General features: G+C 38.3%; 1 non-coding gene across 1 annotated transcript; it reads left to right on the top strand.

Annotated features, from left to right (window-relative positions):
- The first annotated feature begins 2,342 nt into the window (after nt 1–2,342).
- Nucleotides 2,343–2,416, top strand: Trnan-guu (transfer RNA asparagine (anticodon GUU)). Its single transcript has one exon. It is a non-coding gene; the product is annotated as a tRNA-Asn (tRNA).
- Nucleotides 2,417–14,412: the final 11,996 nt, after the last annotated feature.

Here is a 14,412-nt window from a genome sequence, read left to right as displayed (position 1 = left end):
AATGTTAACTTCAGTTCTACCCTTACATACTGACGTCATAGTCTCATCATGTACACACGATTATCTCGCGATAGCTGAGTAACTGTACATGTCGTCTTATGAACAGGTATCACGTCGTGGTGTCATAAAGGTAATCACACAGGCTAATCTCAACCACAGATGATCCATAAAGGAAACCATTTCGTTTACTGCACGTTACTATAATAACAGTGGTCGTACGTCCTATAGCAAAATGTGAGATCATGTATGGTAGTTATTTCATGGGTTACATGTTGACTTTTATGTGAACAACCGTAGTACCGTGGTAGCCAATCAATCCTATATACGATATTTAAATGTATATATCGTTCTATAAGGAGGATAGGAAGGGCGGAGAGATTATATGAAAGAGTATTTAATAACATATTTGCAAATTTTATGTTAGTATTTAGTTTTCGAAATGTATCAATAGTTTTACCATTTCATGTATTTCAACTATTATACATTATTTTTACGACTGTCACATTAAAGAATGATGAATGGCACAACCGTATAGTATTGTGTTTCCTCAGTGAAATACCATGTACAAGATTTTAATCTATCTAAACCATTGCAATCAAATATCAGTGGTAACCAATTTGGGAGTACATACACATAAATATGATATTTTGTAAGAACCAAAGTGTCGTGTCAGCGAAACCATGGAAACCTATACCAGTACATTTCATTCAGTAAGGAATGGGACAATATCAAAATCTAGTCCCAGCGTTTACTCCGTTGGCAAGCGTCACCACAGGGTACATAAACGTTAACATGGCAGGGAAAGAACGCAATCAGAGACTATCAAGCAGATACTCGATGAATCTGGGTGCATCGGTGGCTACAATATTCTTGGAGTCATGATGACCAAATGGTTAGAGAGGCCGGCTTGAAATCTATAGGTCGAACCTCACCGCAGCTGTTTCTGAATGGCTAAAGTCCACATGCAGGATCTGAACCATGATTGTGCCCTAGTCTACTAATTAGGAACCTGGTAGGATAGAGGTTGCAATGTGAGTATTAATCCTAAAGAGCTTATAAAGGCTGCAATGTATTGTATACTCCCCAGCAGAGAGTTGAGTTGAGTTGAGTTGCGCCGTTACAGGTCCATGCGAAGGGTAGTAATTGTAAAGTACTTTGAGCATAGAGTGGGAATTTAAGCACTATATAAAAACTAATATTGTTATTGGTACACGTGCGTAAGTGTTCTAATAATACTACGCTCTGTATCGACAGTCATACCTCTCAAGAGTGTTCTCCATCTTGGAAAGTTCGTCGTTAGGTCATGTGAGGTATGGGGTCGTACGGTAAACTGTATAGCTGTGGTTTTATTAATCATACCATCTCGCATCTGGAAAATAGACATCGACGGTGACGTCATCCTAGAAGTGAAATTATGAACACAGCCATGTCATTTGATGATACACCATCGAAGGTAAATATATGACTATTGGAAAAAAATCACGGTTTGACACGATATACTTAACAATTACTAAAGTTCAAGTCAAGTAAAATAAGTTGCAAAGATATTCGTTTCATCCACATTTTTCAAACCATATCTTAGAATTATTTGACACGTTGGTAGCTATTTTATGAGTCAGGACAGTTTTAGCGTTAAGACAATCACAAGTCAAGTGTCTATAGACTTTTTAGCCTTAAACTCGTTAGGTTGCCATCACAACGGTACCCTCCTTACTAATTGGTACACACGTGCTGTCACGCCTATAGACTTTGCTTTTTAGTTGCGTGCACCTGTTCTTGTACACTTCTATATTGCTATGATTACGGTAACACAATACCTCATCCAGCACAGGTGAAATGAGCAACCCTGGTCCCCATAGAAACTGCCTGTCAATCGTGTGAGTATTCATATCGGTGATAAATAAACCTGTAGGAAAAATATTAAAAGTGACAAAATTCGGGAATTATTTAGAAATTATAAAGTATTGCCAAGCACATAGTGCACAGGGCACCCAGGAACCGTGTGACAAACAAAACAAAACAAAACAAAACAAAACAAAACAAAACAAAACAAAACAAAACAAAACAAATAAATAAGCTATCAAATAAATGACAAATGATGAATGTTTTGTTTTGTTTGTCACACGGTTCCTGGGTGCCCTGTGCATAGTGTTACGCAATTGAGAGTAAACAAAATGCAAAATCACACCATGTGTACATGTACTTCTTCTTGCTACCATGGAAACCTGAAATACCGTTGAGAGATGATAATGATAATGATAATCACATGTTCATAACTTTCTAGCATCATAATATCGTATACTGATCAACACGATTTTGACAAAGTCAGTTTGTTACACGTCGTCTCTGTGGCGCAATCGGTTAGCGCGTTCGGCTGTTAACCGAAAGGTTGGTGGTTCAAGCCCACCCAGGGACGTACATATATTTTACAGTATGATCTGGTTCAGGTTATGTTTTCCGTTGTTTATCTAGAGTCCTTCCATATTGTATTTGTATTATGGGTCAAATCTCACTATTTCTCGCGTGGTTTCGATTTTTCGATAATTGTTTCGAATTACCTTTTTTAAAAAAGTTTTAATAGGGTGGGAAGTGACAAAGATTCTGTTCCCGTAATGTACTCTTTACCAGCTATGCCACCATGTTCACCATTTTTTTGTTTTGGATGCCGTCAAATTACCCTAGTAAAGTTGTCTTCCGGCTTTTACCCTAAAATGACCACAGGATCATTTTCCAGCGACATTTTCTGAAATTGGGAAGTATATTATCAGTTCGATAGTAAATTCCATTAAATTGATGGAGGAAAGGGGGACAAGCTCATGGGAGTCACGGAGGAAAAGAAAGACCTTTGAAGAGAAAACTGGTATATAATGACAGTGTGAATTACTTACAGAATAAAGAACACTCAAGTTATCATTTCTCACTCTTTGTGCAAATTTGTACTCGGCTTTTTCAACCTGACGACTCTATTGATGTCCTTCCGGGTTACTATTTGAACTATATATGACACAGTGGCAAAATAGGTCAGGTATATTACAATATAAGGGCAAAAAATAATCATGGCTGACTCCATGTTAAAAGCAGCTATTGCTGAACAAGATCGTAAGATCGAGGAGTTATTCGCAAGTGGTAATACCGACTTGGAGACTCTTCGACAAGTTTACTCAGAAGATTTAAAATTCATGGCACCAGGTGAAGAAACAAAGACAGGTCTTGGAGGTAAGTTGTATTTGTGATACAGAACTAGACACTTCAATTGAAAGCACTACCATAGTAACTGTAACATATATCCCTTTTGGGCGAACTGTGACAACTAATTCAGCCTGGGGTTTGACCACAGGGAGCTCAGGCTCAGTTAGTTTTGTTTACAAATACAAACAAACAAGTAAACAAACAAACAAACAAACAAACAAAAACACAAACACAAACAGACAAGTAAGTAAGTAAACAAACAAACACACGCACGCACGCACACACACACACACAAACAAACAAACAAAGAGAATTATACCGACAAATGAGTAGATACATACATGAGTAAACAACAACAAACCAACGAACAAACAAACAAAACACTACCCCCACAATTGTCACCATTATAAATCACCCTAGGGTGTTTGAAAGTGAAGTGAAGTGAAGTGAAGTGTTAATATGTTTTTCGATCGCTGTACGTGTACGTACTCTTGAATTGGAGATTTAGGGTGAACGGAAGGTAATTTCGCATGAGTTTCAGAAGTCCTTGCGAAGTAAATTAGCTTTACTACCATGACTTAAAGAGGAGCTGTCTTATAAATGTTAGACGATGAAATTTATCAACAACGTTAGCCCACTCCCTATATTGCCAGTCAAGCAAAAACATTGATGTGCGAAACAGAAAAGTTGGAGTCGGCCATATCAAAAAGATAGCACCACGCCCAGTGTCTGACGCTAGAATTTCATCTCTCAATCTACTAAATGCCATCGTTTAAGGCGGGTTGAGGTAACATGGTGGCATGCTAAGGGGTTACCAGACTAGAACACCAACAAGAAAAAACATTCAAAACATTGATTCGGAACTTCTAAACTACATCGAGGCCATAAAAAAGGCTGATTACATGAGTTTGCGAACTGTTGCACGATTAACCATAACGTCTAAATACATCCAAGACTTTCTACCTGAGATACCCCCAGTTCATAAATGTCTGCTTCTACACAAGTCATCCAAGTTGAGTACCCCCCCCCCCAAAAAAAAAAAAAAAAAAAAAAAAAAAAACACCACACATTTTCTTTTAATTTTCTCCTTAGTTGCTTTGATTTCGACTGCTCGAAATGAAACTGACAGGACACTTGGAAACTTTAATTGAATTATTTCAAAAACTATGACTTGTATGGTATTCACATGAAATTTACATACTGACCATAATTCCATATCGCCATTAAATGAAGTACTTTGTTCGGGTTTTTGCTTTGTTACTATGGTAACCAGATTTGCTATACAGATTGATTCTATGTCGTTTTGGAAGTATATCGCTCGATAGGTCAGCAGTGTCACCAGAGCTGGGTGACCCTAAAACGAATGACAACCTGAATGACGAAAAACGAATGACAGCATTTCTAGGTGGTAAACAGTGGAATGACACCCTTTTCTACATTCAGTTAGTTGAATGACACCCTCTGCACTGTTGAACCACTGGAATGACAGCCGCCACTCTATAAAATAAGTGGAATGACAGCATTTTTAATGCTTTGGAACTGGAATGACAGCATTTCTAGGTGGTAAACAGTGGAATGACACCCTTTTCTACATTCAGTTAGTTGAATGACACCCTCTGCACTGTAGAACCACTGGAATGACAGCCGCCACTCTATAAAATAAGTGGAATGACAGCATTTTTAATGCTTTGGAACTGGAATGACAGCATTTCTAGGTGGTAAACAGTGGAATGACACCCTTTTCAACAATCAATTAGTTGAATGACACAATCTGCGCTGTAGAACCACTGGAATGACAGCCGCCACTCTATAAAATAAGTGGAATGACAGCATTTTTAATGCTTTGGAACTGGAATGACAGCATTTCTAGGTGGTAAACAGTGGAATGACACCCTTTTCTACAATCAGTTAGTTGAATGACACACTCTGCACTGTAGAACCACTGGAATGACAGCCGCCACTCTATAAAATAATTGGAATGACAGCATTTTCAATGCTTTGGAACTGGAATGACAGCATTTCTAGGTGGTAAACAGTGGAATGACACCCTTTTCTACAATCAGTTAGTTGAATGACACACTCTGCACTGTAGAACCAGTGGAATGACAGCCGCCACTCTATAAAATAAGTGGAATGACAGCATTTTTAATGCTTTGGAACTGGAATGACAGCATTTCTAGGTGGTAAACAGTGGAATGACACCCTTTTCAACAATCAATTAGTTGAATGACACAATCTGCGCTGTAGAACCACTGGAATGACAGCCGCCACTCTATAAAATAAGTGGAATGACAGCATTTTTAATGCTTTGGAACTGGAATGACAGCATTTCTAGGTGGTAAACAGTGGAATGACACCCTTTTCTACATTCAGTTAGTTGAATGACACCCTCTGCACTGTAGAACCACTGGAATGACATCCGCCACTCTATAAAATAAGTGGAATGACAGCATTTTCAATGCTTTGGAACAGGAATGACAGCATTTCTAGGTGGTAAACAGTGGAATGACACCCTTTTCTACATTCAGTTAGTTGAATGACACACTCTGCACTGTAGAACCACTGGAATGACAGCCGCCACTCTATAAAATAATTGGAATGACAGCATTTTCAATGCTTTAGAACTGGAATGACAGCATTTCTAGGTGGTAAACAGTGGAATGACACCCTTTTCTACAATCAGTTAGTTGAATGACACACTCTGCACTGTAGAACCAGTGGAATGACTGCCGCCACTCTATAAAATAAGTGGAATGACAGCATTTCCAATGCTTTAGAACTGGAATGACAGCATTTCTAGGTGGTAAACAGTGGAATGACACCCTCTGCACTGTTGAACCACTGAATGACAGCCGCCACTCTATAAAATAAGTGGAATGACAGCAATTTTAATGCTTTGGAACTGGAATGACAGCATTTCTAGGTGGTAAACAGTGGAATGACACCCTTTTCTACATTCAGTTAGTTGAATGACACCCTCTGCACTGTAGAACCACTGGAATGACAGCCGCCACTCTATAAAATAAGTGGAATGACAGCATTTTTAATGCTTTGGAACTGGAATGACAGCATTTCTAGGTGGTAAACAGTGGAATGACACCCTTTTCAACAATCAATTAGTTGAATGACACAATCTGCGCTGTAGAACCACTGGAATGACAGCCGCCACTCTATAAAATAAGTGGAATGACAGCATTTTTAATGCTTTGGAACTGGAATGACAGCATTTCTAGGTGGTAAACAGTGGAATGACACCCTTTTCTACATTCAGTTAGTTGAATGACACCCTCTGCACTGTAGAACCACTGGAATGACATCCGCCACTCTATAAAATAAGTGGAATGACAGCATTTTCAATGCTTTGGAACAGGAATGACAGCATTTCTAGGTGGTAAACAGTGGAATGACACCCTTTTCTACATTCAGTTAGTTGAATGACACACTCTGCACTGTAGAACCACTGGAATGACAGCCGCCACTCTATAAAATAATTGGAATGACAGCATTTTCAATGCTTTAGAACTGGAATGACAGCATTTCTAGGTGGTAAACAGTGGAATGACACCCTTTTCTACAATCAGTTAGTTGAATGACACACTCTGCACTGTAGAACCAGTGGAATGACTGCCGCCACTCTATAAAATAAGTGGAATGACAGCATTTCCAATGCTTTAGAACTGGAATGACAGCATTTCTAGGTGGTAAACAGTGGAATGACACCCTTTTCTACATTCAGTTAGTTGAATGACACCCTCTGCACTGTAGAACCACTGGAATGACATCCGCCACTCTATAAAATAATTGGAATGACAGCATTTTCAATGCTTTGGAACTGGAATGACAGCATTTCTAGGTGGTAAACAGTGGAATGACACCCTTTTCTACAATCAGTTAGTTGAATGACACACTCTGCACTGTAGAACCAGTGGAATGACAGCCGCCACTCTATAAAATAAGTGGAATGACAGCATTTTTAATGCTTTGGAACTGGAATGACAGCATTTCTAGGTGGTAAACAGTGGAATGACACCCTTTTCTACATTCAGTTAGTTGAATGACACCCTCTGCACTGTAGAACCACTGGAATGACAGCCGCCACTCTATAAAATAAGTGGAATGACAGCATTTTTAATGCTTTGGAACTGGAATGACAGCATTTCTAGGTGGTAAACAGTGGAATGACACCCTTTTCTACAATCAGTTAGTTGAATGACACGCTCTGCACTGTAGAACCACTGGAATAACAGCCGCCACTCTATTAAAAATGCTGTCATTCCACATATTTTATAGAGTGGCGGCTGTCATTCCAGTGGTTCTACAGTGCAGAGTGTGTCATTCAACTAAGTGAATGTAGAAAAGGGTGTCATTCCACTGTTTACCACCTAGAAATGCTGTCATTCCAGTTCCAAAGCATTAAAAATGCTGTCATTCCACTTATTTTATAGAGTGGCGGCTGTCATTCCAGTGGTTCTACAGTGCAGAGGGTGTCATTCAACTAACTGAATGTAGAAAAGGGTGTCATTCCACTGTTTACCACCTAGAAATGCTGTCATTCCAGTTCTAAAGCATTGAAAATGCTGTCATTCCACTTATTTTATAGAGTGGCGGCTGTCATTCCAGTGGTTCTACAGTGCAGAGTGTGTCATTCAACTAACTGATTGTAGAAAAGGGTGTCATTCCACTGTTTACCACCTAGAAATGCTGTCATTCCAGTTCCAAAGCATTAAAAATGCTGTCATTCCACTTATTTTATAGAGTGGCGGCTGTCATTCCAGTGGTTCTACAGCGCAGAGTGTGTCATTCAACTAATTGATTGTTAAAAAGGGTGTCATTCCACTGTTTACCACCTAGAAATGCTGTCATTCCAGTTCCAAAGCATTAAAAATGCTGTCATTCCACTTATTTTATAGAGTGGCGGCTGTCATTCCAGTGGTTCTACAGTGCAGAGGGTGTCATTCAACTAACTGAATGTAGAAAAGGGTGTCATTCCACTGTTTACCACCTAGAAATGCTGTCATTCCAGTTCCAAAGCATTAAAAATGCTGCCATTCCACTTATTTTATAGAGTGGCGGCTGCCATTCCAGTGGTTCTACAGTGCAGAGTGTGTCATTCAACTAACTGATTGTAGAAAAGGGTGTCATTCCACTGTTTACCACCTAGAAATGCTGTCATTCCAGTTCCAAAGCATTACAAATGCTGTCATTCCACTTATTTTAGAGTGGCGGCTGTCATTCCAGTGGTTCTACAGTGCAGAGGTACGTGTCATTCAACTAACTGAATGTAGAAAAGGGTGTCATTCCACTGTTTACCACCTAGAAATGCTGTCATTCCTGTTCCAAAGCATTAAAAATGCTGTCATTCCACTTATTTTATAGAGTGGCGGCTGTCATTCCAGTGGTTCTACAGTGCAGAGTGTGTCATTCAACTAACTGATTGTAGAAAAGGGTGTCATTCCACTGTTTACCACCTAGAAATGCTGTCATTCGTTTTCCGTCATTCAGGTTGTCATTCGTTTTAGGGTCACCCACCAGAGCTAGAGGGTGATTGATGGGGTCAAAGCACTAGGTCAATCATTTGATTGTTTGTGCGCGTTTTCTCAGACCACTGATGTCTCATCGATGCTAAAACCATTTTGTCATTGCAAAAAAAAAACAATGATAATGATTAGAAACCGTACGACCGATCTTGGAGAAAGAAAGTGAGAAAGCTACTTCTTGTATTTAAAAATGGGGCTACGACCGTATGACCAATTGTGGACAATAGACAGTGAAAAAAAAAAACTTCTTCACTGGGCCGTGACCGTTCGACTGGTCCAATAGACAGTGGAAAAATACCACTTCTTCACTGGGATACGACCGTACGACTGATCGTGGAGAATAGACAGTGAAAAAATACTTCTTCTTCACTGGGCCAAGACCGTACGATATGCCACCTAGTGCACCTTATAATCAAGTTCTCACCACTCATCCGAATGTACCGATAGAAACATCTTTGGTAATATCACCATACTCCGCTATTTTTTTCCTTTAGTGCTCGGTATGTCATGGAAGACCTTTTCAACGGTTCTATTAGTTCAATATCATCATTTTTCAGCTTGGGATATGAACCCCTTTTGCCTTTCACTGGTTTGCATGATACACATTGTTGCCATATGCGAGCGAAATGCATTATGGTGAACCATCTGCAATTCAGCTCAGGACTAGTGGTCTAGGAGTTTCCGACACATGTATTCATTCCCAATGGAACCCCGGCCATTACACATCCCTGTATATAGTAACGTCCTGCCAATTTAAAATTAATGAATTTATAGTTTGTTTTTCAGTAGATGTATACAACCAAAATCATTTTTCAGCTGTCTCGCCAACTATTATAGTATGCCACTCGTCACACTAACTCTATTGAGTGTTTACGTATCGTAGTTCAAATTGCAACAAATCATACAAGTTGTATAAAAAACTATCTACATTGTCTCCCCATGAAAGAAGTATCCATGGTAACATTAATAAGATTTCAATGAGGGGGTTCTAATATTGTACCCAAAATCAATAAATACATCTAGTAGCATAGCTTTTTGGCCTCACAGTGTGTGCAGTGCCACTTTATCATGTGGCTAGGTACGTATACTGCATGCCGTGTTCAGTGGATCAACAGGTACTGATAATGTGATATGATATGGGTTATTTCCTATTTCATAGTGACCACACTCTGCAATACAACACTTAGCAATTTCCTTACATGAAATCAACATTTAACTCTTTCAACAATGCGAGAATGAGATATAGGTGCGAGATCAATATATATTCAAATCAATGAAGGATGAAAAATTAAATTCTTTTACTTTTGGGGTGTTTTTTAGTTGTCTAGTTCTATCCTACAGAAACGATTTTACTTTTTAATGGGTCTGTTTGTACCCCTAAACATGCAATTATTTTTTTTTTTTAAAAACATCCCCCAAATTGAGAAATGGAAGAATTTTCACTATAGCACAGCACTAAAATAAAGTGTCAACAAAAGAACTATTTTTCCTCACTACATACTGGCTTTGTATTCATAGTATTACTACATACTGATTTGAAATTGGATGGACATTTTAAATTTTGGCCAATTAAGTTGGGGGGGGGGGGGAACTAAATGTTTTTAGCTTTATATCCTACATTGAACTATTGACCTCACCCCTAAAGTGTTGATTTATCATACATAATTATGTACTGACAGAACTATCCCTTGGTGCCCATGTGTTCCAATATCATGAAATTTCATGTGAATTTTGTCCAAAAATGTTTGACATTTGGAAAGGGGGAGGGGGGTCATAATTATGAATATTGTGACCACTTTGGCTTTGAGATAAATACACAAACTCTACACAAGAATAGTTCAGTTTATTTATCATACATATGAACTGACAGAAATATACCTTGGTGCCTGTGTGTTCCAATATTATACAATGTCAAGTGATTTTTGTTCATAATGTTGAAATTTTGATGGGGTGGGGGGGGGGGTATCACATCTTTACTGGCATTTTAAAGTTAGCAAAAACACAATGATTTTTGTTGTATAATTATGAAGAGGCATTGGTACATTATACATATGTGCAAAGTTAAACAAGCTCAACAATATATCATAAAAAATTTCTGTCAAAAATGTCTAAATTTAGATGGGGTGTGGGGTACAATTTCAATTCTAGAATTTAAACGGTCATGGTGACCCACTATTATTTTGTCATTGATAAATAGCTGGAATAATAAATTGTACACATACAGCATATAAAAATAATCTATCACGGACTTTTATCCTTTTTTGCAGTTTTCTTACTTTTTAAAAAAAAAATCATAAAGCAGCTTGGGATAAAAAAAACATAGCATTTTAGGTAATAATGAAAAGAAAATCCAAAAAAATATGTCTGGACATAATACACATTACACTAAAATATGTAAGTTCATTAAGTGCTCCAGGGATAATCTTTAACTGTCAAAAATTGTGATGTAGTGAATTGTTGTAAATCTGCTTGTTTTGACCCAAAACAATATGTGTTGATACAAGAAACGGTCATTATCGTGAAAACAAAGGTGGTGACATAGTATTTTCTTTGCATTTTTTACATATTATATTCAGATATCACTGCTTAGGTATGCAAAGTATAAGAAAAATCTATCGACTTTTTTTTTAATTTGACACCTCCCCCCTTAATGGCAGTTATTTGTTAAATGATAATGGACCACATTTTAGACCAAGCAAAATAAAAAATAATGCCAAGTGCAACCCGTTTTAGACTCTTCAGCTCGAAAAAAAGACCTCATTTTAGACCAAAGGGCTAGAAAACGGATCCCAAAGGGCGGCACATATACGTATACTCAAATAAGGGGAGTAGCCCCCCTCCCCTTCCCCGCATTTGGCATATTGATATAACTAGAGTTCATATTCATCATTTATCAATACTGTTTGAAATGGTCAAAGGACATGATAACTCCTCTCTTGACTTTTATATGGTTCGCGTTAATATAATTCACGTTCGTATGTACATTTGATTTTTATTGATAATACATGTATTTGCACGTCCAGGGGAAAGGAGTGGACGGAGTATATATATATTTTAATATAGGGTTCTGCTATGTCCCAATGGTGTTTACCCCGGCCTAGGATATGAACATGTGGGATACTATCTACTAGACTAAGTTGAAGTGATTCCCCTAAAGTTGAAGTGACTCCCGTGTACAAGTGGCGGAGATATAATAGTATTTTTTTGTTTAGACACATGATCTACCTACTGGATGTGGAGGTCAAATCATAGAATTGGATCCACAACGTGACGTGACGTCATAAACTAAGCTACTCTATATACCTGCCGCATACTGTAGTGATACCCCAGATGAGTTATAAACTAAATGTTATATATATAGACGGCATATATGTTGTGCAACCAAGTGTTGAGCGCTGTTAGTTGTTTACAGTGACGTATGTCTATACACGTGACCACCCACAGTGATGTATGTGCTATCCAGATTATTCATCACAAATCACATTCCGACCGCAAGCGGGCGGGATCCGATATAATTCTCTGTCACAGATTATACAACCGCAGTCCCTCTATGCCATAAGGACTGTGCCATGACGACTATAACAAGTCAGAATTCGAAACTCAATCAAATAATTAAAGGATACTATTACCCTGATACTTGAACCACATTTGGCAAGACATTGTCAGTACACCATGATTGCATTAGTAATCACAAAGTTATAGTAAACAGTCTGTTTTCTTTCGTAATACTGCAGGTATGGCAGATTCTATCAATTTATTCAAGGCCACAGGCATGGCAAAGATATGCCTCGATATACAGGAAGTGGGTGGAATCGAAGGAGGAGACAATTACGCATTTGAACGCACCAATTATGAAGTGTTCAAAGAAGATGGCTCCAGTATGGGTGTAGGCAAATTTCTAGCCATCTGGAAGAAGGTAGACGGTGTTTATCGCAAGGTGATTGAAATTGTCAACAGCAGCAAGTGAATTCATCGGCCATACTTGGTGGTGATGGCTTCATTGGAAATTTTATAATTCATAATTTTCAAATTCAGAAATAATCTTAAGCGTGATTTTAAAAGGTCATTGACCAGCTCTGGAGGTTTATCTCAGTGTAAACATACGCATACAATTAGATCATTAGAATAATGTTTAATTTGTTCATGATGAATGAATGAATGAATGAATGAATGAATGAATGAATGAATGACATTGTGCTATCATGATCTTTCTCATCAAATGAATAAAATGCCGAGGAAAGAGGAGTTAAGGGATTGGCAACTTTTAGAATAAAAGAAATCAGGGAGGGTCACAGGTACGGTGGCCCACAGGTGACAGACGAAAACTAAATTTGTGCTATAAATAATTGATTTTTGAGGGCAAAATATTTAATAAAAGGATAACACTTTTATTTCATACGACAAAACATTAATTTCTTGGGTCAATATAGAAATATCAAAGCAAAAAACTACAATTTCTGTGACAAATAAATTCTTTTTACGGAGCAGAAAATTAATTTGCGAAACGAAAACTTTTATTCGTGTGGCCCAACCTTTATTTTCGAGTGATAACATTTAAGTTGCGGGATACAATGTAAATGTCAAGCCGGAATATGAATTTAAGTCCCTTTCAATCTTATACTCTGACTGCAGAAACAACATTTGTCACTATACAACCTCCTTTTCTTATCGACGAGATTTACTTAACACAGGATGCAACATTAATGTTTGGGGACGAAACATTAATACGCGAGGACAAAACTTTCTTTTTGCTTGACGGAAGTTGGACTGCATGACGGAAATTGATTATATATCCCACAATCCTCGGCACACTCTTGGCGGCTATTTCAACTTCGCGACCAGCACTATATCTGATCATGTCAAGTGGTAAACACATCAATTGTTTCCAGTGTATAATTTTTTCTCTGTCTGTCTGTCTGTCTGTCTGTCTGTCTGTCTGTCTGTCTGTCTGTCTGTCTGTCTGTCTGTCTGTCTGTCTGTCTGTCTGTCTGTCTGTCTGTCTGTCTCTATCTCTGTCTGTCTGTCTCTTCTGACTGGCTGTATGTGTGTGTGTGTGTATGTATGTATGTATGTATGTATGTATGTATATATGTATGTATGTATATGTATGTATGTATGTACATGTATGTATGTATGTATGGCTGACTGGCTGGCTGTCCGTCTCTCTCTCTCTCTCTCTCTCTCTCTCTCTCTCTCTCTCTCTCTCTCTCTCTCTCTCTCTCTCTCTCTCTCTCTCTCTCTCTCTCTCTCTCTCTCTCTTTCTTAGCTTTATCATCCGTTATCATAAAAATTTAAAGCACACTGTGGGAGGGAGAGGAACCCCTCCGATACCCTCCCCACAAGCTATCATGGGTGATGCTGTTTCTACCCAAATCAAAATTGAAAGAAAAAACCCTGCTGGCCAAGTATTTCAAAGTGTAGATTACAGCCCAATGTAAGATATTTTGTTGCATCTATTTGGGTAATGAAATTTTAAATCTTATATTGTAATGTATGGACGCTGAAGTCGATTGTCACTTTTATTCTTATGCAGTGTACCATATAGTTGTACGGAAGTGGGGGTGGGTTATAATTACACATATTAAAATGTGTCGGGGGTTACGAAAATTATATTTTCTTTCCCCCCCTCCCTCCTCCCTGCCGTACATTCTAACAGTAGCCTTATGTGATGAATATCCGTGACACT

This window comes from Glandiceps talaboti, chromosome 8 (assembly GCF_964340395.1).
Source record: "Glandiceps talaboti chromosome 8, keGlaTala1.1, whole genome shotgun sequence".
Taxonomy (NCBI): Eukaryota; Metazoa; Hemichordata; class Enteropneusta; family Spengelidae; genus Glandiceps; species Glandiceps talaboti.
Note: the sequence above shows the minus strand (reverse complement) of the source record. Positions and strands in the feature narration are given on the sequence as shown.